Consider the following 27,714-nt stretch of genomic DNA (forward strand, 5'->3'; position numbering starts at 1 on the left):
TTAAATGGATGGTGAGTAATGATTAGGAGCTAAGTGGCACAATAAGTGGATAGAGCACCAATCCTAACAAGAAGACTACTTACTAGGTGTGTAATTCTGGGCAAGTTCCTTAACCTTGTTTGCCTCAGTCTCCTCATCTGTAAAATCAGCTACAGAAGAAAATGACAAAACCACTCCTGTGTCTTTGCCAAGAAAACCACAGATGGAATCACAAAGAACCCAACCTGAACAAGAAAGAACTGAAACACCAGAGGGGAAAAAAACAGATGAATAAATTATCATAAATGGTCTTACTGATTTATATGCAAATTTTGCCTTCTCCCACTTTTTTAAGTGCTTGCTAAAGTCAGGGCTACACGTATTGTTCACCTACATTTTAACAGAACATTTGACAAAGTATCTAATGCTATTCTTGTGAAGATGATTTGGATTAGACAGTAATCATGTTAGAGGGATTCCAAACTAGCTAAGTGACCAGAACAAAAAGAGTAAATGTGAATAGTTTTATGACAACTTGGAGGAAGCTCTGAAAAGAAGTGCCCCAGGGATCTAGGCTTTCCTCTGCGCTTAAACTTGTTTATCATTTACTTAGCTAAAGGTTTACATGTAATATAGCAAGTTTCAAAATGGCACAAAGATAGAAAAGACAGCTAAAAATTTAGCTCAGCAGCCTTAGACTGACTCCAAAAAAGATAAAACTGAATAGTGATAAACTAAGAATCTTACAACTGAAGTTAAAAATAATCAATTTCACAAGTACAAGACAGATCATCTCCAAAAATTCCATGCATTTTAACAGACTACGAGACTGATATGAATAAATTAACAATAAGGTATGACACTCAAACAAGGTAATGTGCCAGGCATTAAGAAAGGCATAGTGATCAGGGCTAAGGAAGTGACAGTGTCACCATACTCTACTTTATCCTATTATACCCAGAATATTTTGTTAATTTTGGGTGCTACATCTGAAGAAGGATATTGACAAGCTGAAGAGAGTCCAAAATAGAATGCCTGGGTTGGTAAGGGATCTTAAGATGATATCATGACAAATTTGCAGGTAATTCTCCATTTTCCACCAGCAGCTCCACTTGGTTTCCACTCCTCAAAACATCATGTACTATTATCTCTTGGTATACCCTCCCCTGCTTTTCATTTTAATTTTGTGTTTTATCCCCTTCCCCAACAAATTGTAAACTCCTTAATGATAGGGACTATCTTTTCTTATTTTTAGCTCTTAGCACAGTGCTTAGCACAGTATCAGTACCTAAGAAATATTTATGGAATTGAACTTCAGCTTACTTTCATCTTCCTGTTTAACTGTGGCACAAACCTATGTCCATGAATGCTGTCAAAAATATGCATACTGTGAAAGAAGTTCTATAGATTAATTATTCAAATTCTCATTTAAATTTGGACAGTGTATGTTTTTCACTCACTTTCTCTTTCATGTATGGATGGATATGGCAATATCTTTCACTTATTTTAGATTTCTTCACAGATGCTTTATGTTGGGGCTTAATGCAACGAACACAATTTCAACCATATTAAAAAAGTATCTGGTGGACCTTACCATTGACAGAATTCCTCTTTGACCTGTACTAAACATTAGAGTTCCTTAATCATGGTGATAGATTTCTTAGGCAAATAGGCAGTAATTTTATGCCTCATATGCATTTTATAATCATAGTATTATTTGAGCAGAGAAATATCACTTATTTTATCACCTGAAGAGTCTTGAAAGATTTTAGTATATGAGAGATACATGATTTTAACAATACCTATACAGTTGAAATTTTTTCTTGTAAAATATGGAGCTTTTATTTTCATAATTACCAGACAATAATCACAATGAGATTTTCTATTTTCTGTGTCTAGTAATTAATTATAGAATCATAAAGATATTGTCTTTTGTTTGATACTGCTTCTAAAAGCATATCTGTTGCTTGTTGAGGATACCTTCCAAGTGCATAGATAATTTTTTATAAAACTTTTGTATAGATCAAAGAATATACATATTAAGTATGAGTTCTAGGTTGATGAGTAACTATTTTTGGTACTAATAATATTCAATATGCTTATCTAGGCCTTATGGAACCACCTTAAGCTCCAAGTTCAGTATTTTTGCTATTTCCTCCCCCATTGATTCGATTATTTGTCATCATTTTGAGGGACAAATGTGATGATTAACTTTTTTTTTTAACTGATGAATTTAATTAAGTTGATGTAAATTAATCCAAAATCATTGGTACTTTGCTTATAGCCTCTAGTGCCAATGCAATAGTCACAGCACCTACAGCAGTCATGAATATGCCAGAGCAATTCTGAATTGCAATACAGTACCAAAACATTTATTCAAACACCAGAAAGACAAATCCCAATACCAGAAAGACAAATCTATCATATTGACAAATAAATCTATACCCAATAACAATGAAGGGGGCACTACCATTTCCAAGCCTTCCTTCTGTTAGGCTTCCCCCAAGTCAGTTCCTTTAAACAAATGACAAATAGGCTCCCTCAAACAAAATCACGAACAAGTTCACTCACTCACACTAACCAGTCTTTCCCTGATCTGTTTGCTCTCTGACTAACTTCCTCTTTGTCCTGCTCTAGCTCCACCTCTTGCTCTTCCACCCTTCCTGCCCAACCCTTTCATCAGGCTCCTCCTACCACAGACTCATATGACTTAGGCTTCCATGGGACCCAGCAGGTCACATGGGCCTATTAATGAGTGGGAAAGATCTTTCCATTTAAATTACCATTACATAGCCTTACCACAACTGAGACACATTAATATTATCAGACACAAGTAAAATATAAGAATTTTTTACCTTGTCATGATTAATTTAGTTTCTTGGTTCTAAGAGAAATTTCCTGGTTTTTTTGTGATAGTGAGTATTGTCTAAATGACAGTCTGTGACACATGGCTACTTACTGCATGCACCTTCATTCAATTGAGTTTTTTGGCTTGCTTTTAATTTGAATAAAAGAGAGTGTTAAATAAATTGTAGAGCTTTCTAAGTAACATGAAAATTGACAGTTTCTTTCATTACAAATATCTTTTCTGCTATTTCAAAAGAATGCCTTACTTAAAAGAGTTGAATGCATTTTTTTAAAAATTGGCTTCTGATCTTAGAAATAATGGAAACTATTCATTTATTCAAATATTAATAAATGTTGGTTAAAATGAATTTGTTAAATTGCATAGGTGATGGTAAAAAGGAAATAGATTTATTTTATAAATACAAAAATGTGATACAAAATGTATTTCAAAACTTTTACCCTTTTAGAATAGTAGAGAAGCCCAAATTTTCATCTTTCTTGTTTTATTTAGAGTTGTATCATGCTACCCTTCTCAATTTAAAAAAAAAAACCTTACATAATTAATGCACCTAACAAAAAGTTTTTTAATTTATATCTTGTTAATTTTAACATTTGTCAACTTGTTCTTGCATTTTAACTGATAATGTGAACATTTATACTTAAAATAGGATAAGAAAAATTACAAATGTGAGACTATCAATTGGTGTCCCATTTTTATTTCTTGAGAAAATACTATACATATTCCTGTCACTAAAACATATAAAACATTTTATTTATACACACACATACAGTCAAAGGAGGAAACAGTATAAGTGGGGTCAGGATAAGATGTAGGGAAATATAGCTAGATTTTCACAACATGACTATTATGGAAATGCTTTGCACAACTGCACTTGGATAACATAATATATGTTGAATTGCTTGTCTTCCCAATTAGAGTGGGTGGGGAGGGAAGAAAGGAGAGAATTTAGAACTCAAACTTTAAAAAAATATTAAAAAATGTTTTTACATGGAGCTGGGAAATAAGATATACAGGCAATGGGGTATAGAAATCCATCTTGCCTTACAAGAAAGTAAGGGGCTAGGGAATAAAAAGGGGTTTGACTGAAGGGAGGGAAGACTGAGGAAGGGGTAATCAGAGCATCTTGAGATGAGGGGGAGGGGAGAGATGGGGAGAAAATTTGGAACCCAAAATCTTGTGGAAATGAATGTTGAATACTAGAAATAAATTAATTAATTAATTAATCAAAAATAAATCACTCTAGCAACTCATTAAAATAAATGTTATTGTAAAAAAGTCCCTTCCAGAAGTAGATTTATGATCCTACGAGTCTATGAACAATGACAGTTGTCAAATAAGGGGATCACAGAGACAAGGGAGAAAAAGACCTCGAAATTAATTTAGTCCAAACTTAACGTACCTGACATTAGGCTGGATGGGAAATAGAAAAGTTAATGAGCTTGGGAGAGGTCAGGACAGGAGAAAGGAAAGGAAAGGAAAGGAAAGGAAAGGAAAGGAAAGGAAAGGAAAGGAAAGGAAAGGAAAGGAAAGGAAAGGAAAGGAAAGGAAAGGAAAGGAAAGGAAAGGAAAGGAAAGGAAAGGAAAGGAAAGGAAAGGAAAGGAAAGGAAAGGAAAGGAAAGGAAAGGAAAGGAAAGGAAGGAAAGGAAAGAGGAAAGGATTCAGTTAAATTCCTCTAATGGCATAGTCTTCTTCGGCAATGAAGGATGAACACAACCTGCCTGACAATCTTTTCTAAAAAGATATTCTCCTCACGATCAAAATTGCAGTGTTTCTCACAGGGCTATGGGCTAGATACCAGAGATAATTATCCATGCTACCCACTAGTCATATTTATACATTTGGAAAACACACATGGACATATGTATTTCACATTCCTATTTGAAATACACATCTACATTATAGAGTGATCTCAAAGACTTTTAAAAAATTATTTGCCAATTCATCGGTGATCCCATCATATTAGGTCTTTCAGTACCCAGATGGTAAACTTTGTCATGCCCTGACTGAATTGTTTCATAGGATTATGGATTCAAGCTGGAAAGGGAACTCGGAGATTACAGAGTCTAATTTCTTCATATGATAGATGAGGAAAGTGAGATACAGAGAAATTACCTATGTCACAGACACAGATGGGGTCTACAGAGCCAAGATTAGAAGAAAAGTCCGATGACATCAAATATGATGTTTTTTTTCCAATTTCAAACCATTTTGGATATATTCTCTACATAGCTACATTAATCACTATATCAAATTATTACTTTTCTCAACATTTTGTTTGTCATCAAAATCCCATTCTTGTCAGTCACTTATATTTCAGAAACTGACTTTCTTTTCAAATATATCATCTTTCTCCTTTATTTGAAACTCTTTGAAATCTGCTCTCCTAAAATCTAGAGAATGTGCCACATGGGATCTAGTTTTCCGTTTGTCTACTATGAACTCCGTGAGATACAATTATGTTCTGCCAAGGTTCCTTTGGCAAGCAGTTCTTTCTTACTAAGCAGGTTGAGTTCAAGAAGAGTGTTTCTTTTCATTAACCCTTTTACTTTGTGACAGATGAAATTTCCAAGAAGGAAAATCAAGAATTTCTCAGTTATATTGAATTACATATATATGCATATGTGTGTATGCAACAGATTAATAGATAGTTGACATTGCTCATTAATACTATATTTTATTCTCCCACCCTTAAACCTATAATCTGCTTCTGAAACTCATCAACTAAGGTCTTCTGGCTAAGAAGTCATTAATATATTACCAGCAAAGTAATCCTTTTTCATTGAATGATTCTAATTAAAATGTTTTCCATAATAATTATATATCTTCTCCTATTTTTTATTCATGAATTATCATGCAGGAATATACACTTTAAGCAATAGTATATACTTTAAAATACCACAGAAATTTGAAGTTGTTCTACATTTAAATGCTCTAGTTTTAAATCAATGCTTCCTGAGGTATGCTTTATAAGTACAACTGGGGTAGAATTCCTAAACAAATAATGGATAGTAGTGACCATAAAAGAAAAGATAGACCCTTTCAATTATATAAAATTAAAGATCTTTTACATGAACAAATTTAAAGCACCTAAAAAATAAAATTATCAAGTAAGGAAAATTAGAATAAAATATCTTTTGATGCATGAACCTTCATAAAATTCTAATGTTTAAGACAAAAAGATAATGTTAAAAAGCATGTAAAACAAAGACTAATCCCCACAAAAAGGTTAAATGATATGTATTACAATGTTAAAAGAATTAAAAATTATAGTTGTATATATATAATGCATATATATATGTGTGTATGTTTGAGAAAATATTACAAATATCTAATGAAATAAATAAAAGTAAAAACAACTGAAGATTCACTATACATCATGGAAAAAGGAGAAGCTGATAAGTTATGTAATTAGTCAATGTTTGACAGGTGTGGGAAATACAAAATATGCAAAATACAAAAATACAAATACTGTTACATAATTTGAAGAGCTATGAATCTTTTTGTTTGGCATGTGAACAATAACTCAAAATATTGAAATTCCTCATGTTAATAAGATGTTCATAGTAGTGCTTTATGGGGTAGTAAAACAGAGACACCATACAGACACATTAATTAAGATTTAGCTGCAAAGTTATAATATATGAATATCACAAAATAATATTTCCATGTAATAAAGAATGTGAAGCATTTCAAAGAAATATGGAGAAAAAGAGAAGTATGAAGAACTGAAGCAAATGGAACTAAGTAAAAGTAGGAGGGGAAAACATGATTAACACAACCTTTTTTTAAAAAATCACTACATGGAAATCTAGCCCTAAGTTATAGCAGTGACCTATTTTTGTCCAAAAACATAGGCGATGGAACACACTTCCCCCATTTTGATACAGCAGTACGACACAACCTATGTAGGCCTAATCATGGAAAAATTGACTTAAATTAGGTAGAACCAGTAATTGCCTTTGCCTGTATTGAAAAAACTGTATCTGCCAGATGGAGAACAATATAAACAACAGTAACAACAATGACAAAAATTTGGTATTATTTGCATGATAGTCCACAGAGAGTTGTAAAGTGTTTTACGTGTCATTTCATTCAGTCCTGAAAACAGCCCTATGGCATAGATAGCATGATTATCTCCATTTTATGAATAAGGAAATAAAAGCTCAGAGAGATTAAGTGTCTCACCCAAGATCACACAACTAGTGAATGTCTGAGGCAGGATTTAAATCTAAGCCTTGCTGACTCTTAAGTCCAATATGACTGTCTATAACCTTGAAATGTTAGACCACAGTGAAAGTCTTTGCTTTGCTTAAACTATGGAAACGTTAGTCACTGCATGGCCGTGGACAAATCATTCAAGAGCCCAAATTCCCCTCATTTGCTTCATATGTGAAAAAGAAATGTTAAAAGGACTTTATCAAAATGTTATGACATGTCATTTATTGAAAAATGGTGCTGACTCGGAATGCAGTCCTTCAAGTCATTGGTGTGCAAGCAGAAAGAAGACATTTCTGTGAATTTGGTTGACTTCCTATATACTTTGTTACTCATGGTTTTTTTTTTCCTATTTTCCCTGGGAAAAATGGAAATTTCCTTTTAATTCAATTATTATTAAACAAACATTGATTAAGAATGCACTATCTACAAAGTGATATAATAGGACCTAAAGGACCTAGAAAGAAAATTAAAATATAGGATAGGCCATAAAGCAGTGAAATATTTAGTCTGAAAGAGGGCAGAAAGAAAAGTAAATGTGATACAAATTAGATTTCAAGTAAATGCAAGTAACATCACCAAGATATCATGAGATTTCCAAGAAAAGAAAAATCATTTTTAAGTGACAGATCAGGTAATTGAAAATGGAAGCAATTGGTAAAATTCTTATCATGAGAAATAAATCTACACAAATCTCTCAGTTATCTTCACAAAGAGCAAATTAAGGAGAAAAATGTGCATCCTAGAATGAAATGTACAATTTTGTCTTGGAAAAAAATATGCAAATTTGAATGTCTCTGGTATAAGCACAGGTCTGATAACTTCAAAAATTATGTTTCATGTCTTTCTTAAAGAGAAAAAAATGGAGGAATGAAATGCAGTAAGCATCATCACTATGTACAGTGAAGAGACAGATTAAATCTTAGCTTCTAACTCAGCAATCCATGAAGAATGTGTTCAGTATTACACAAAGTGGAAATAATATTCAAAAAATGAACATAAGAAAATAGGTTGAGGTCTGGATTCAATTTATTCAATATTAAATTATGTTTTATAGAGGATGAGACAAAGCAACATGGTAATCATTTAAGGATTGCATAAGCCCTTACCATTTTTCAGAACACTAGAAAAATTAGAATAGGACCATGAAGAAATTAAGAAAAAAATCAAGACATTTTCCAATCAGACAAGGCACATTATTAACTGAATTATTTAAATATATATATATATATACATATATATATATATATATGCCTTATAGATACCTTTAGCTCCTAAAATAAACCACTGATACATAAATACATTGACTTTTTAAAACTATGATGTCTCATGCTGAATGAAAGATAACACGGAAGTCCAGAAATGTTTCATGACCTCAAGGAAAAGTTACAAATAAAATGGAAGAATACCAAAGTTAGAGATAGAATTAATCACAAGCAAAACCTCATAGAGAAATCATCAGAGTGACTAAAAAAATGAAATAAATTGCAAACAAGAGAACCAAATACAACAAATCAATGTTAAAGGATGAAAGAAATTGAAGCAAAGCATAGGAAAAAAAGAGCAATATCCCAAAAACTAAATTCCTGGAAATGAAAGTAGAACAACTTCAAGACCTTCCCGAGAGATTAAGAACATCAATAAGAAAATTGAGGGAAGAAGTAATAATGATGAGTTAAATAGAAATTAGACCCTTCACAGAAGAACTCCTAAGATAAATAGGTCTTCGTTATATTAGAACACAAATAATTAAACAAGAAATGAATCAAATTAAATGGGAGAAACTAGAAAGCAGCTTGGCTAAAAATAGGCTCAATCTAACACCTTAAACCATGTAGCAGACTATATATTATATAGAAAACATTACTCAATACAAAAAGCAAAATAACAACAAAGAGTAGACTATAAAGTTAAAGTTCCCAGATCTGTGAAGAAGAGAATGAATCACATAAAAATGTGGGAAAGAAGAGATTTTACAAGGTAGAATTATACCAATTTAGAAAAAAGTTCTCCATGAACAAAATCAATGCAGTTAACGTTTAAAATGAAAGATGTTAACTGAGAGACAGAAATTTCCCTCTTTTTTGACGTCATATATTTTTCATAAAGCTCTGTATCATATGGAGTGTTTGATTGAGTTAACAGAATGTCTTCCACAAAAGGCTGGTGAATCAAAATTTTGTGGTGAATTCTCAGTATAGAGAACATACTTTTCTCAATAGATTACACTTTGTTTATATCCTTCCAAGAGAACTGAAATCTTGAACAGAACACAACAACACAAATGTGATTTGGACAAGATAGAGCATGTTGACGTTAATATTTCCCAGTTGTGAGCACTACATTTCTCTTAAAGAAGCATATAATAACTTCAACTTTAACTGCAATTTCAATTACAACTCACTGTTGATTCATATTGAGTTTGCAATTTACCAAAAATAAAAAAAGTAAAATTAAATCTTCTATCATTTTAACATTAATATCTTACTATGTTCCACATCCTAATCTGATTTTTTGAGGTTGATTTTTTTAATTCAAATATTTAACTTTACATTAATGGCTCTTTAAATTTATTATATTAGCTTATCAGTAACTTAATCAGTCAATTAGCATTTATTAGGTGTCCACTATTTGCCAAGAACTCCACTAATCACTGGGGATACAAGGATAAGAGCTAACTTTGATGTTACATGCAGAGAAATGTAATATGTTTAAAAATTGGGGGGAAATAGTGACTCAAAACTTTTGCATTTCCTTGGCCATTGGACAGTAGCTTTAAGATCTTAACTCATAAAGCTGAAAGTTATTCACAAGAAAATTGACATTCAGCGATCTCATATGCCCTTTTACTTCTCAGCATTGTAACCTGGCAGAATCATAGTGTATGAAAAATATAGTGGTTCTTTCAAAAAGTTTAACAACAAACCCTAATGGAATCTACAAAAATCACAAATATGCTCTAATTTCAAAACTGGGAATTGTAGGTAAGTGTGAGAGTGTGATACATTTTGTGTGTGTGTACATGTATGTAAGAGAGGAGAGAAGGAAGGAAGGAAGGAAGGAAGGAAGGAAGGAAGGAAGGAAGGAAGGAAGGAAGGAAGGAAGGGAAGAGAGATATTAATGAAATAAAAAAATATGAAGACATTTTCTCAGTGACTCACAGTCAAAGTGCTGTTGAATTACAACAGTTGTTTGAAGTGTTATGTGGCATTCCTTTAAATGTGAAGCAGAATATGCATGTACTTATTTCAGGGCTTTGAAAGATCTGTCATCTCAATTACAGGGATACTGCTTCTAGTCTTAATATTTCATGAACAGCAGTACAATATTTTAATTGTAATGTTATCTCTCCTTCTAGATATATTTGTAAGAATCTCCACATTTTCCCACATGACATGTTTTAGATGGTGCATTTTATATTATGCATTGTGTGCAAGTATAGGGAATACAAAAATCTAAGCTTTCAGTATTATGGGTTTGGTTCTGGACAACTGTATCCAAAGAGTCTATTTCTCTCTTTAGTTTGTTTCCACTACATGGAGAACTCAAGGAAAATCTCTAAGTGTTCTTAGAGTTGGTGTCTAGGATTCCTCCATGTAGTATGGGCCTATAATTCATTTGCAGTGAGGTCCTGAGTATGATTTTTTGCTGACAGAAGTAAAGTCCTCAAAGTTGGTATCCATGAAACTCTAGAAGAGCAATAACCACAGAAACCTTAGAAAAGACTCTGTTGACTTGCTCTTACTGAAAAGCAAAACTCTCCACAAGTTGAGTTTCTTCAGTATTATCACAACTAGGCAGCAAGAAGCAATCAGGGACTTTGTCATACTCAAAGTACCAAACTGCTGAGTTAGCAAACATGGTTGGAAAGTATGCAGGGCAGCTATCTAGATGTGACACACTACATGTCTCACCTCTTGAAGATTTGGAAAAGGCAGTCATTGTTCAGAGGAAGCATGGCATTGAAAAACATCTCCACTCCAAATGTTCATATGGATTATCTGTGACCTACCTGTGGTAGAACCTTTCAAGCTCATATTGGTCTGATCCACCACAGCTGGTTGCACTGTACCTTGAACCCACAAAATGCTGTCATACTGGTCTTCTCTGAGGACAAAGGAAAACAACCACCACTCAAAAGAATGATCAAGGCAGGGAGAAAGTCATGCTAGAGGTAGCTAGGCAGAGCAATATTTACGTATGGGTAAACAAGATGATCCTGGTCCTTTGTCATTTTTCTGGCTTTCTTCTTGAAGACTTGAAGTCTGTCATTCATTTGCAGGGAATGGTAAAGATTTAAGGGGATGGTAACAAAAAGGTGGCAGATAATTAGTGAGATCAGTGGCTGCTGTTGCATCTGAGATGTCTTCTGCTAGTCAAAGGAACTGAATAAAGAATTCTACTTGTAGGATGGTAGAAGGGAAAGAATCACTTTCTTCTTTCTCATGACTTATGTCAGGTCATCCCTTGACTTCTTTATGGATATAGAACTGTAATTACTCCTTTTGATCTTCCATGTCCTGCAGGTACCAGAGTGATCTGGATATTCTTTTTGGGCCCTCAGAAGTTATGAGATTGATGCAAAACATCAACAGGATGTAGTTGAGAGAAGTGCTATATGAAATAGGTACAAGTTTTTTTTTTTCATATTCTAGTCTATGTGATCACAGCAGGGATTGCCTGTGTAATATAAATTATCAATGGTCATTTGGAGTGAAGGATATTTCCAGTATAAGGTGTAGGGACACAGACTAAGAGAGCAACAAGTGTTTTTAATACCACCACATCAATATTGAATTGGGATCAGTGTCCACTGCACCTTGAGTACAGAACTAAGTAATATGAATATATACTGTGTGTATACTGCATATATCAAGTGTATATATAAACACACATATATATTTATATATTTATGTGTGTATGTATATTTGTATATGTATGCATACATATATGCGTGTATACACAGAGATGCCTGAACATGCACATGGTATGCAAGCTGTATGCTTAAATACATAAACAAAATAAAATATAAATAAATAAAAAATAAATATGCATACATTTAAGTATACATGTGTGATATAGACATAGATCTACTGAGTATATGTTCATGTATAGATGTGCTATATATAAATGATAAATACATATGCACACATATGCATAAATATGTTTGTAATAACATATGTGTACATATATAGAGATGAGTTAAGCCATATAGAATATTTATACATATAAACACATAGACATAGTGTGTATTTTATATGTGTATATATATACACACATATTATATCTACATAGCATATGTGGATACATGTATGTATACACCTATGCCATGTATAAATGATATGTGTGCCATGCATATATGGTACATTTGCATGTGTATGTGTGCATGTATGAAGACATGGATAATACATACATAGCACATGCATATATGTATAAAGATACGTGCGTATATATGTATATAAACAAAATACACATATACATTTATAGCATTTATGTATACATACCCTGTCTACATACAGACATACATATATGTGTGCCTGTATGTATGTAAGCATATGTATATATATATACATATATATATCTGTGTATATACACACACGCAAATAGTCTTACAGCAAAACATTACGTTATTAGTATAGTGGTAAGAGAGCTGATTTTGTCATGAAAAACTGAGTTCACTTCTTATTTCTGACACATGAAGTCAAATGACCATAAACAAGTTATTTACTCTCTTAGTGTCCTAGGCAACATGCTAATACCATTAAGTTTGAGAGAACATGTCTACCTGCATTGATAGAAGGAATTTCTTCATCTATGAGGTCCACATTCCAATGCAATCACATGTTTGTCCAGTCCCCATCCCTATTCCCTATCTTATCCATGCATACACACACATATCTTTTGTATAGGTTAGAGATTCTAACATATGCATTACTCCTATAATTGGCAAATAATAGGCTATTATCATTCATAGGATTTCTATATCATCTAGAAGAAAGCAAGAACCAAAATAAGGAAGATATAGATGATGTAAGTTGTAATGTGGTAACAGGGAGAGAAAAGTCTTAATCACTTGGTGAGGTGTTGCATATAATGAGGTGTCATTAAGAATGCACCTGAAAACTGGGGAAGACAGTATGCAATTGTGGAAAGGATTTTAAATTTGGAATAAATGGATCCAAGTTGTGATTCTGACTGATATTAACTAATTATGTGACTGGGGACAAATTATTTCACTTCTCAGAACCTCAGTTTCCTCTGAAGAAAAAATAGAAGATTATTGAAATATCTATTTTCCAGAATTATTTTGAGGAGGTTGTTTAGTTGACAATGAACAAGTTGTTACTTTTAAGAGGTTGAGAGATAAAAAATAAAGAAAGAGTGTACATAAAGCAAGGTGGCGTAATGGGTAGTACTAAACTTGGATTCAGGAAGCGAGTCATCATTTATTGTTATTTGAACATGAACAATATTTTGTTTCCTGCAGCCACAATTTCCTTACCTGTAAAAATGGAGATAATAATAGCATCTATTTTGCAAAGCTGTCAGAAGAATCAAATGATAGAAGAAGTGTATATGTGAATGTGTTTGTGTACAGTACTTTGCCAACCTTAAAGCACTATGTAAATTTAGCTGGATATTTGTGATTATTATTCCCTGATCTTCAATTTTTGTCCAAGGCCAACTCTGGATTGAAGAAATTCCAATATTTAGGGACTAGAAAACTAATAACAAAATAGTAATAATACGGATTTTATATAGGACATTATCATTTATAGTGCTTTAAAATTGTATATGAAGGAATATTCTCAGTAATTTATATAATGAAATAGGGTGAATACTAGTCAGTAGAGCAGTGAATTGAGCTGATCAATATCAACTTTTAGGTTGATGATTTAGGAAAGCTACTCCTGACCCTGGTACCTAGTATCCTAGTAATCCCATCCTCTGAGTAGGTTAATTATTTAGGTCTAATTGTCAGTGTTTTTACTAGGAGATACTCTATCGAAATGTATTGAAAAATGTCTCTAAGAATGTTAAAGCTTCCTAGGTGAATCAAGCAAGAAAATAATTAATAGTATAGCAACATTTCAATTGATATTTTGGCAATCACAGTATTTGCTTGCATAATTTTCCCATTGCATGCTTTTCCTTCCTTATTACCCCTATTTAAAATTAATCTGCTACCAAGAATAATTTTTAATTTTTTAATTTATTTTTAGTTTTCAACATTCATTTCCACAAGTTTTTGAGTTCCGTATTTTCTCCCCATCTCTCATCTCCCTCTACTACAAGAAACCATGCATTCTGATTACTCCTGCCCCCAATCTGCTCTCCCTTCTATCATATCCTTCCCTTCCCTTATCCCCATCTCCTCTACTTTCTTGTAGGGCAAGATAGATTTCTATACCCCATTACTAGTATTTCTTATTTCTCAGTTGAATGTAAAATACTGACTACATTTCAAGTCATCGTGCAGGGGTACTGGGAAAAATTTTCAATTACTAATAATCACACCCCGAATAAACCTCATTGTCTACAATACTGACACTGTGCAATGCTTAAAATAATTTTTAAATGCCCATAGAATAAGTCAAATCTATCTTTGATTTTATGTCTGTTCAGAAATCTAAAGATAGTATGTTCTAACTTAATTTTCTTCAGACACTTGAAGAAGACACCAAAAATGTTAGTCCAAAATGATAATCTCATCCAGGCTCATTCTATAAATTTGGAAACTGAGGCCTCCAAAATTGAAATGATTTATCTATGATCATATAGTAAGCTAGTGATAAGCGAAATGAATTTTAAACTACATTGTTCTAGGACCAGAGATTAATTCTGAAGAGGAACATGTTTTCTCATTAGATTGTGTGCTAATGCATTCAACACATTCTCTTTATGTATTTTAATATATTGCATTTCTTATTCAGTTCAAAAATAGTATTACTGGTTCATGTCAATATAGGAAAGGCTTTTCAATTTGAAAGATTAGACTTTTGATTCACTAGTAAATCTCTCCTTACTGTAGCTACAAGATTTTGCAAGAGGCAGAATTTGTTTTGAGAGGTAATAGGAGTTTTGAGTGTTTGAAAAAACAATATTCCTATCACATCTGACTCAGCTGATGAAGAACTGTAAGATTTGGGAAATTTTTCTAACTGAACTGAAATCTTCTTCCATATAATTTCCAACTACTGTTCCCAATTCTCACCTTTGGAATTACCAAGAATTAATCAATTAATTAAAAAAAATAGATGCCCACAGAATAGTCAGAGCCATCTTTCACTTACTGACCTTTCAATTATCTAGAGATGGCATGTTCAGTTTAATCTTCTTCAGAGATCTCATGACCTTTAAGTAATCCTCAGATGATATACTTTTGAGTCCTCTCACTATTCTGGGTATTTATCTATTTAAACACTAGCTTATGAATACAACTCCTAAACTGTATGATTACAGAAGAATGTTAAGAAAAGTGTAAAAATCCTTGGTGATTTTTTCTTCCATTTCTAATCTAGAGAAAAGTAATGTAAGTTCTCCTGGTGAAATAAAAATGCCAAATTATTAACCATAGTTCATAGTCATATCAAAAGTGATTTTTTTCCCATGGATTTTATTTTTCTCTACAATTTTAAACAATTCACTCTTTAATTTAGCTGTTACTTCTCTGAAACTTACCTCTAAATCCACTTTGAAAAAGTAGTCTCTGAAACAAAAAAAAAAGAAACATAATGTGTTAAATTAGGCATCCATAGGTCACCTCCTCTCAAGCAAGATGAATTTCCCTCCAACATTAAAAAACTATTACAAATATTAATAATTAGTGGAGCCAAGATGGCAGAGTGAGAGCAACTACTCACCTAAGCTCTTAAACAAACTCCTTCAGATACCTCTAAAAAGAGAATCTGACCAAATACTGGAGGTGCAGAACCCAATAGGAGACAGACTGTGGCAGATTCACAGCCCAGGACAGTCTGGAAGATCTATGGAAAGAATCTATTCCATGAGGATGGAGGAGCACACAGTACACAGCACAGCATGCCCTGGCCGCATTAGGGCTGAGCTGCCACAGTCAGCAGCAGCATGACCGAATGGTAGCACAGGGTTTAAGTCCAGCAGAGTCGGGCAAGTAAGAATGGTGGAGCCCCAGGTATCAGTAGCAGCCACCTGAGCAAGCATATTAAATGTCCTTAAGTCACCTATTTGAACTTCCAGGAGACAAAGCATCAGAGTGATCTATAAATGCTCTCTCCCCCTCCCCTTGTTGACCTTGAAAGAACCATAAAATATTTCCCCAGAAAAATCCTGGATCAGTGGGATCACCAGAAAATTCATAAGGAGGATTCCTCTTGCTGTGGCAGAGGACCAGAGCTCCACGGGAGTGGAGCTTCACAAACACCAATACCAGGAGCCCAAGCATGCCTCAGTGCTCCAAGGGAAATGAGAAGACAATAGGGCATCCTGGATCACCAACCCCCTGAACTGACCTTTGCTCTAGCTCAAGTGATGAGATCTCTTGTGACCAGACCACCCCTCCTCCACACTTAACAATTGACATCCAGGACTAATCTGGGGAAACACAAAGAGAATTCACCTGGCCTTTGCTTTCTCACACCAGCCAGCTCAGCCCCATGTTCTTTAGCTTCTAGCTGAAAGAACCAGAGGCCACAACACACAAAGCCTCACTATCATGAGTAAGAAGCATAGGAGGTAAGAAAAGACCATAGAAACTTTCTATGGGGGCAAGGACCAAAACATAAATACCACAGAGGTCAGTATTGAGACTATACTCCTATCTGAAACTTCAGAAGGGATTATGAACTGCTCACATACACAAAGAACACTCATGGAAGAACTGAAGAAGGAAAGAGAAGAAAAGATGAGCAATGATTTTAAAAGTATGAAGAAAGAATTCACTGTAGGAAACAGCTCTTTAAAAAGGAAAATTGAACAAATGGAAAACGAAGCACAAAACCTGACTGGAAAAATTGCACAAATAGAAGAGGAAGTACAAAAACTAACTGGAGAAAATGATTCCTTAAAAGTAATAATTGGACAGGTGGAAAAGGAGATGCAAAAGTTAACTCAAGAAAACAATTGGATGAAAATTAGAATTGAGCAATTAGAATCTGACTCTATGATACATCAAGAATCAGTCAAACAAAATCTAAAGAATGAAAAGATAGAAGAAAATCTAAAATAACTAATTGAAAAAACAACTGATTTGGAAAATAGATCCAGAAGAGAAAATTAAGGAATTATTGGCCTACTAGAAAGCCATGATGAAAAAAAGAGTCTGGGAAAAAATCTTCCAGGAAATCATCAAGTAAAACTGCCCAGAAGTGCTAGATCCAGAGGGCAAAAGAGTCATTGAAAGAATCAACCATTCACTTCCCAAAAGAGACCTCAAACTAAATACACCAAGAAATATTATTGACAAATTCCAGAACTATCAAGTGAAGGAGAAAATATTACAGGTAGCCAGAAAGAAACCATTGAAATATCGCGGAGCTACAGTCAGGAAGACACAGGACCTTGCAGCTTCTACATTAAAAGATTGAGGAATTGGAATGTGATATTCCATAAGACAAAAAGCTGGGACTACAACCAAGGATCAATTGCCCAGTAAAGTTCACCTTAACATTTCGGGCAAGGAGATGGTCAGTATAGAAAGTAAGGGATTTCCAGAACTTTCTGACAAAAAGGACAGAACTCAATGTAATTCATCTTGAAATGGAGGTCTCAAGAGAGGCATAAAAACTTAAACAGGGGAAAAGAAAAACTGGTTACTTAAGTCAGGAAAACTGTATACATCCCTATAAGAGAAGATAATACTTGTTAATCTTGAGAATTGTATATCTATTATGAAATATGAAAGAAATACACATAGATAGAGGAAGTGGGTATAAAGTAAATGATGTGATGATAAAAATCTGATTTAAGTTTGTGAAGGGATTGCATCAGGAAATGTGAAAAGGAGGAAGCAAAAAAAGGTAAATTACATGACAAGAAGAAGTACAAAAACATATTATAGTAAAGAGAAAGAGTGAAGAGACATGAGCATTGTTTGAGAGGTACTTTCATCTGATTTGGTTTAAGGAGGGAACAATAAAATCATTTAAGTATATAAATCTAAGTAGATCTGTAGGCAGTAAGAAGGGAAGAGTGAAAGGGGAGAGGAGGCTAAAAGGGAAGAAAGAAGTAGTAAGGGTAAAGGGGAGCAAAAGGAAGGGGGGGGCTGAAAGAAGGAAGGGAAGACTGAAGGAGGTGGTGGTCAAAAATTAAAACTCTACTGTGGAGAGGAAGGGAGAACTAAAAGCACAAATGATAGGAAAGAGGATGGAGGGAAAGACACAGATGGTAGTCATAACTGTGAATGTGAATGAGATAATCTCTCCTATTAAACAGAGATGGATTAAATGGAGAAGGAAATACATCTGAAACAGGAGAATACACATAGGGTAAAGGTAAAAGGTTAGAGCAGAATGTACTGTGCTTCAGTTGATGTAAGAAAAGCATGAGTAGCAATTATAATCTCAGACAAAGCAACAATAGATCTAATGAAAAGAGATAGGGGAAGAAACTATATCCTGCTAAAAGGCACCATAGACAACGAAGCAATATCATTACTAAACATATATGCTCCAAAAGCACTTGCATTCAAATTCTTAGAGGAGAATATAAAAGAGTTACAGGAAGAAATAGACATTAAAACTATACTAGTGGGGGACCACAACTTGCCCCTCTCTGAACTTGCCAAAAACCTTAAGATAAACAAGAAAGAAGTTGAGGAGGTGGATAAAACTCTGGATAAGGTAGATATCATTGAACTCTGGAGAAAATTTAAAAGGGATAGAATGGAACATGCCTTTTTCTCAGCAGGACATAGCATATATACAAAATTTGACCATGTACTAGGGCATAAAAACCCCACAATCCAAAGCAGAAAGGCAGAGATAGTCAATGCATACCTCTCAGATCATAATGCAATAAAAATCATATATAATAAAAGGTCATGGAAATACAGATCAAAAATTAACTAGAAACTAGATAATCTAATACTAAAAAATGAGTGGGTTAAACAACAAATTATAGAAACAATCAACAATTTCATTCAAGAAAATGACAATGAGACAACCTATCAAATCTTATAGGATACTGCAAAAGCAATTCTCAGGGGAAGCTTTATATATCTGAATGCCTACATAAATAAAATAGAGACAGAGAAGGTCAATAAATGAGGCATGCAGCTGAAAAGGATCGAAAAATAACAAATTGAGAATCCCCAAGTAAATACCAAATTAGAAATACTGAAAACCAAAGGAGAGATGAATAAAATTGAAATGAAGAAAACTAATGAACTAATAAAAAAAGCTGAGCATTGGTTTTATGGAAAAACCAATAAAATTGATAAACTTTTGGTCAATTATATATTAAAAAAGAAAGAAGGAAATCAAATTACCAATATCAAAAATGAAAGGGATGAACTTACCTCCAATGATGAGGAAATTAAAACAATAATTAGAATTTACTTTGCCCAAATTTATGTCCGTAAATTCAACAATCTAAATGAGATGGGTAATCATTTTAAAAAATATAAATTGCCCAGAATAACAGAAGAAGTTGAATACTTAAGTAACCCCATCTCAGCAAAATAAATTGAAAAACCATCAATGACTTCCCTTGGAAAAAATCTCCTGGATCAAAAGGATACACATGTGAATTCTATCAAACATTTAAAAACAGTTCATTCCAATACTATATAGACTATTTGGAAAAATTGGGGAAGAATGAATCTTGCCAAATTCTTTTTATGATACAAATATGATTTTGATACCTCAACCAGGAAGACTCAAAGCAGAGAAAGAAAATTACAGACCAATTTCACTAATGATTATAGATGAGAAAATTTTAAACAAGATTTTAGACAAAAGAATACAGCAACTTCTCATGATAATAATATATTATGATCAGGTAAGATTTATACCAAGAATGCAGGGCTGGTTCAATATTAGGAAAACTATTAGCATTATTGATCATATCAGCAAATTAACAGAAACCACGTGATTATCTCAATAGATGCACAAAAAGCTTTTTACAAAATACAAGACCCATTCCCATTACAAACACTGGAGAGTATAGGAATAAATGGAACTTTCCATAAATTAATAAGCATTATCTACCTAAAACCTCCAGCAAGCATTATATGCAATGGAGACAAGCTTGATGCATTTTCAATAAGATCAGGGGTGAAGGGGTGGCAGAGCCAAGATGGTGGAGTAGAAAGATGTATATACTCTAGCACTTCCCCCACAGCCTACAAAATACCTGTAACAAATGACTCTTAACAAATTCTAGAGCAGCAGAAGCCACAGAATGGCAGAGTGAAAGAGATTTTCAGCCAAACGTAATCTGGAAGGCCCAACAGGAAAGGTCTATCCCATGGGATGCTGAATAGAGTAGAGCCCAGCCCAAGCCATGAAGCACGGGGAGGAATAGGAGCTAAACAGGCCTCTGGGGCAGAATCCATAGCAAGATGGGTCTCAGATATTTCAACCCAAAAGTGACAAAGAAAGTTTCAAAGTTTTGTGTGGGAGGGCTTTTCCAGCTGGGCAAGAGAGGAGCAGGGTTCCCCCAGCATTGGCCCCAGGCAGTGGCAGAGGTGGCAGAAGCAGCAGCTGGCAGCAGGTGGCTACAGTGGAAGTAAAAGCAACCTGAATCCATTGTTCAAGCTGCTCAGCTTAAAGACTCTGGGGGAAATGAGCAGGGGATCTGAACCTCAGGCTTGAGCACAGTCCTGGGAGTAGGAAGAGCACCAGGACCCTCCACTTGACAAAGGATTCAGAAGTCAAGTAACTGGTTGGAAAAATGCACAAAAAGGGGAAAAATAAGACCATAGAAGGTTACTTTCTTGGTAAACAGGTATCTCCTTCTAACCTTTTAGATGAGGAAGTACAATGCATACTGTCAGAGGAAGTCAAGGCTTCTGCCTCCAATACCTCCAAAATGAATATGAAATGGGCTCAGACCATAGAAGTACTTGAAAATTGAGTGAGCAGCTTGCTAAAGGAGAACCAAAAAAATGCTGAGGAAAATAACAACTTTGAAAATAGGCTTACCCAATTGGAAAAAGAGATCCAAAAAGCCAATGATGAAAAGAAGGCTTTAAAAAACAGAATTAGCCAAAAGGAAAAGGAGGTTCAAAAGCTCACTGAGCAAAATACTTGTTTAAAAATTAAAGTGGTGTTGAGGGAAACTAATGACTATATGATAAAGCAAGAAGTTATAAAAGAAAACCAAATGAATGAAGAAAACAGAAGATAATGTGAAACATCTCATTAGAAAAACAATTGACTTGGAAAATAGATCTAGGAAAGACAATTTAAAAATTATGGGACTACCTGAATGCCATGATCAAAAAAGAGCCTAGACATAACCTTCCATGAAATTATCAAGGAAAACTGCCCTGATATTCTAGAACTAGAGGGCAAAATAAATATTGAAAGAATCCACCAATCACCTCCTGAAAGAGATCCAAAAAGAGAAACTCCTAGGAATACTGTGGCCAAATTTCAGAGTTCCCAGATCAGGGAGAAAATATTGCAAGGAGCAAGAAAGAAACAATTCCAATATTGTAGAAATACAATCAGAACAACACAGGATGTGGCAGCTTCCACATTAAGGAAGTGAAGGGCTTGGAATAGGCTATTCCAGAAGTCAAAGGAACTGGGATTAAAACCAAGAATCATCTACCCAGCCAAACTGAGCATAGTACTTCAAGGGAAAAAATGGTCATTCATTGATATACAGGACTTTCAAGCATTCATGATGAAAAGACCAGAACCGAATAGAAAATTTTACTTTCATACACAAGAATCAAGAGAAGCATGAAAATGTGAACCAGAAAGAGAAATTATAAAAAAATTTCTAAAGCTGAACTGTTTCTATTCCTACATGGAAAATTAATATTTTAACCCTTGAGACTTTTCTCAATATTGGATAGGTAGAGGGATTATAATCACACACACACACACACACACACACACACAAACACACACATGCTCATATAGACAGAGAGTACAGGTTGAGTTGAATCACAAGAGAGGATACCCATAAAAAAATTAAATTAAGGAGTAAGAGAGGAAAATATTGGGAGGAGAAAGGAAGAAATGGAATGGGGCAGAGTTATCACTCATATAAGAGATAAGAAAAATCTTTTTCAATGAAGGAGAAAAGGGAGGAGGTGAGAGGGGAAAAGTGAAGCTTCTTCTCTTCACATATGGCTTAAGAAAGGAATAACATGATCACTAAATTTGGTATAAAAATCTATCTTACACTATAGGAAATTTGGGGAGAAGGGGACAAGTGGGGTGAGGAGGATGATAGAAGGCAGGGTAAATGGGAGAAGGGAGTAAGTAAAAGTAAAATATTTTGGGAACTGACAAGGTCAAATGAGAGAATAGAAAAGAAAAAAGGGGGGGACAGGGTATGATGAAAGGCAATGTAGTTAATCTTATATACCATGATTATTATGGAAGTCTTTTGCAAAATGACACATATATAGTCTGTATTGAATTGCTTGCCTTCTCAATGGGGATGGGTGAGGAGGGAGAGAGAGAAGTTGTAATTCAAAGTATTAGAAATGATTGTTGAGGATAGTTATTGCATATAATTGGAAAATAAGAAGTACAGGCAATGGGACATAGAAATTTATCTTGCCCTACAAGAAAAGAGAGAAGATGAGGAAAAGAGAAAGGTGGGGTGTGATAGAAAGGAGGGCATATTGAGGGAAAAGGTAATCAAAATGCGAAGTGTTATGGAGTGTGGGGAGGGGAGAGATGGGGAGAAAAATTGGAACTCAAAATTTTGTGGAAATTAATGTCAAAATATATAAATGAAACTATTAAAAATAAAATATGAATATAACTTAATTTTGATCTAAAACATTATATATTTTTGTGAATGTTCCATGTGTATATGGAGGAAAATGTATATTATCTGTTGCTTTCATTTTGTTCTCTCCATACATTAAAAAAATTAATTTCTTCAAAATGAAAAGATCAAGGATGAAACAAAGATGTCCACTATCACCACTATTACTCGTTTTGGCACTTGAAATGTTACCTGTATGTATAAGAGAATAAAAAGACATTGAAGGAATTAGAAGATGCAAAGAAGAAACTAAGTTATCACTCTTTACAGATGATATCATGATATACTTAGAAAATCCTAGAGATTCGAGTAAAAACCTACTTGAAATAATAAATAACTTTGGCAAAGTTGCAGGTCACAAAATAAACCCACGCAAATCTGCTTTTCTATATATTAGTCACAAAGCCCAACAGCAAGAGACAGAAAGAGAAATTCCATTTTAATCCAGGGTAGGCACTGTAAAATATTTGGGAGTGTACCTCCCAAAACAAATCCAGGGACTATACGAGCATCAGTACGTGACACTTTTCACACAAATAAATTCAGATCTAAGTAGGAGAAAAATATCAGTTGCTCGTGGATAGGCAGAGCCAATGTAATAAAAATGACAATTCTGCCTAAATTAATTTACTTCTTTAGTGCCATAACAAATCAACTACCAGATAATCATTCTAGAAGAGCTGGAAAAATAGTATCAAAATTCATCTGGAAGAATAAAAGGTCCAGAATGGCAAGGGAACTAATGAAAAGAAATGCTAGGACCTAGTTCTACCAGATCTCAAACTGTATTATAAAGCAGCAATTATCAAAACTACTTGGTACTGACTAAGAAACAGAAGAATAGACGAGTGGAATATGCTAGGTACTCAAGGCACAGTAGTCCGTGAATATAGCAATCTACTGTTTGATAAACTCAAGGACTGTAGCTTCTGAGATAAGAACTCACTGTGTGACAAAAATAGTAGGGAAAATTGGATTTCAGTGTGGTAAAAACTAGACATAGACCAATATCTGATACAGTACACAAGAATGAAGTCCAAATGGGTACATGATCTAGGTATAAAGAGTGATGGTATAAACAAATTAGTGAAGCAAGGAATAGTGTATTTATCAGATTTATGGAGAAGGGAAGAATTTTTGACTAAACAAGAGATAGAAAGCATTATGATGTACAAAGTGGATAGTTTTGATTACAGTAAACTGAAAAGTTTTTGCACAACCAAATCCAATTCAACCAAGATTAGGAGGGAAACAGAAAACTGAGAAAAAAAATTTTTTTTGCATGTGTTCTGTTATATTTTTATTTATTTTGTTAAATATTTCCTAATTGTTATATGTTTTAACCTAGACAGGGCACACTAGGGAGTGTGGCAGGCTACATTTTGCAACGATGGGCTATGTGTTTGACATCTCAGATGTAGTAGAATGTTCTGCTTGTAATTTTGTCTTGAACAAATGGTTTCCTTTCTCACTCCTGTCTTCCGGATCTTACTGAGACCTGGGTCTCTCCTAAAGACACTGATTCTCTTGCAACTCTTTCCAATACTAATTACATTTTCTATCATACTTCTCAACTCAGTAGTTGTAGAGAAGAATTTGAGGTGCTCCTGGCTCCACATTGACACTTCCAGACACTCTCTCTGCCATCACTAAATAATCTCTCCTCCTTTGAGGTTCAAACTATCAAATTTATCACCCAATCCATATCCATGTGGCCTTTATCTACTGTCCTCTAGGACATTCCATTTCCTTCTCTTTTTTTCCTTTTTTAAAAATATTTATTTTAGAGATATGCTAGTTAGCTATCTCCTTTCTGTTCTCGACGCCGTTGGAGAAGGATCGCTGAAGCTTTTGCTACCGCTCTCACCATGTCGAAGTCAGAGTCCCCCAAGGAGGCCGAGCAGCTTCGGAAGCTCTTCATCAGAGGCCTGAGCTTTGAGATGACGGACGAGAGCCTAAGGAGCCATTTTGAGCAATGGGGCACGCTTACAGACTGCGTGGTGATGAGGGATACAAATACCAAACGTTCCAGGGGCTTTGGTTTTGTTACCTATGCCACAGTGGAAGAGGTAGATGCAGCCATGAATGCTAGACCTCACAAAGTTGATGGCAGAGTTGTTGAACCAAAGAGAGCTGTATCCAGAGAGGACTCTCAAAGGCCAGGAGCCCACTTAACTGTGAAAAAGATCTTTGTGGGTGGCATTAAGGAAGACACTGAGGAGCATCACTTACGAGACTATTTTGAACAGTATGGAAAAATTGAAGTAATTGAAATCATAACTGACCGAGGCAGTGGCAAAAAGAGAGGCTTTGCTTTTGTTACTTTTGATGACCATGATTCTGTGGATAAGATTGTCATTCAAAAATACCATACTGTGAATGGCCACAACTGTGAAGTAAGGAAAGCTTTGTCTAAGCAAGAAATGGCCAGCGCTTCATCTAGTCAGAGAGGTCGAAGTGGTTCTGGTAACTTTGGTGGTGGCCGAGGGGGTGGCTTCGGTGGAAATGACAACTTTGGCCATGGTGGGAACTTCAGTGGTCATGGTGGTTTTGGTGGTAGTCATGGTGGTGGAGGATATGGTGGAAGTGGAGATGGCTACAATGGATTTGGAAATGATGGTGGTTATGGAGGAGGTGGCCCTGGTTACTCTGGAGGAAACAGAGGCTATGGAAGTGGTGGACAGGGTTATGGAAACCAGGGCAGTGGCTATGGCGGGAGTGGCAGCTATGACAGTTATAACAACGGAGGAGGTGGAGGCGGCTTTGGCGGTGGTAGTGGAAGCAACTTTGGAGGTGGTGGAAGCTATAATGATTTTGGCAACTACAACAATCAGTCTTCAAATTTTGGTCCCATGAAGGGAGGGAACTTTGGAGGCAGGAGCTCAGGCCCTTATGGTGGAGGCCAGTATTTTGCCAAACCACGTAACCAAGGTGGCTATGGTGGTTCCAGTAGTAGCAGTAGTTATGGCAGTGGCAGAAGATTTTAATTACTATTAGGAAACAAAGCTTAGCAGGAGAGGAGAGCCAGAGAAGTGACAGGGAAGCTAGAGGTTACAACAGATTAGTGAACTCAGCCAAGCACAGTGGTGGCAGGGCCTAGCTGCTACAAGAAGACATGTTTTAGACAATACTTTTTGTGTATGGGCAAAAAAAACACCAGGACTGTATTTGTGACTAATTGTATAACAGGTTATTTTAGTTTCTGTTTTGTGGAAAGTGTAAAGCATTCCAACAAAGGGTTTTAATGTAGATTTTTTTTTTGCACCCATGCTGTTGATTGCTAAATGTAATAGGCTGATCATGACGCTGAATAAATGTGTCTTTTTAAAAAGAAAAAATATTTATTTTAAATTTTCAACAATCATTTCCACAAAATTTTGAGATGCAAATTTTCTCCCCATCTCCCCCTCTCCTCACCCCAAAACGCCCAGCATTCTAATTACCCCTACCACCAATCTGCCCTTCCTTCTAACATTCCTCCCTTCCCTTATCCTCATCTTCTCTTTTGTCCTGTAGGGAAAGACAAATTTTTATACCCAATTAGCGTATTCTTATTTCTCAGTTGTATGCAAGAACAATACTCAGCAGTTATTCCTAAAATTTGAGTTCCAGCTTCTTTACCTTTCTCCCTCCCCACTCATCCCCATTGGGAAGGCAAGTAATTCAATATAGGATATATATGTGTAATTTTGCAAATGACTTCCACAATAGTCATGTTGTATAAGACTATATTTCCCTCCATCCTATCCTGCCCCCATTTCTTCTGTTTTCTCTTTTGACCTTGTCCCTCCTCAAGAATGTTGAGTTCTAATTGTTCCCTCCTCCCATTGCCCTCCCTTCCATCATCCCCTTCACTCTGCATATAGCCTTCTCCCCCACTTTCCCGTATTGTAAGATAAGTTTTCATACCAAAATGAGTGTGCATTTTATTCCTTCCTTGAGTCAAATGTGATGAGAGTAAGCTTCACTTTTTCCCTGTAACCTCCCCTCTGTTACCCTCCATTGAAAAGTTTTTATCTTGCCTCTTTTATGAGAGATAATTTGCCCCATTGTATTTCTCCTCTTCTTCTCCCACTATATTCCTATCTCACCCCTTAATTTTATTTTTTAAGATATCTCTTCCTATTCAACTCACCATCAGTTCTCAATCTCTCTCTCTCTCTCTCTCTCTCTCTCTCTCTCTCTCTCTCTCTCTCTCTCTCTCTCTCTCTCTCTCTCTCCCCTCTCTCTCTCCCTCTCTCCATGTGTGTGTGTGTGTGTGTGTGTGGTTATGTGTGTGTATAATCCCACCAACTACCCAGATACTGAAGAAAGTTTTTAAGAGTTACAAATATTGCTTTTTTGTAGCAATGTGAACAGTTCAACTTTAATAAGTCCCATATGATTTCTTTTCCTGTTTGTCTTTTCATGCTTCTCTTGATTCTTGTATTTGAAAGTCAAATTTTCTTTTCAGCTCTGGTCTTCAAGAATGCTTGAAAGCCCTCTATTTAATTGAAAGACCATTTTTTCTCCTGAGGTATTATGCTCAGTTTTTCTGGGTAGGTGATTCTTGTTTTTTTTTTTTGGTTTTTTTTTTTTAACTTTTAACATTTATTTTCACACAATTTTGGGTTACAAATTTTCTCCCCTTTTATCCCCTCCCCCCCCCAAACCCAAGCTTTCTAATTGCCCCTGTGACCTGTCTGCTCTCTCCTCTATCCTCCCTCCCTGCCCT

The 27,714-nt window shown here is 34.9% G+C and overlaps 1 pseudogene; it reads left to right on the forward strand.

Moving 5' to 3' along the window:
• Nucleotides 1-24,818: 24,818 nt before the first annotated feature.
• Nucleotides 24,819-26,338, forward strand: LOC140533375 (heterogeneous nuclear ribonucleoprotein A1 pseudogene; annotated as a pseudogene).
• Nucleotides 26,339-27,714: the final 1,376 nt, after the last annotated feature.

This window comes from Notamacropus eugenii, chromosome 3 (genome assembly GCF_028372415.1).
Source record: "Notamacropus eugenii isolate mMacEug1 chromosome 3, mMacEug1.pri_v2, whole genome shotgun sequence".
Classification (NCBI taxonomy): Eukaryota; Metazoa; Chordata; class Mammalia; order Diprotodontia; family Macropodidae; genus Notamacropus; species Notamacropus eugenii.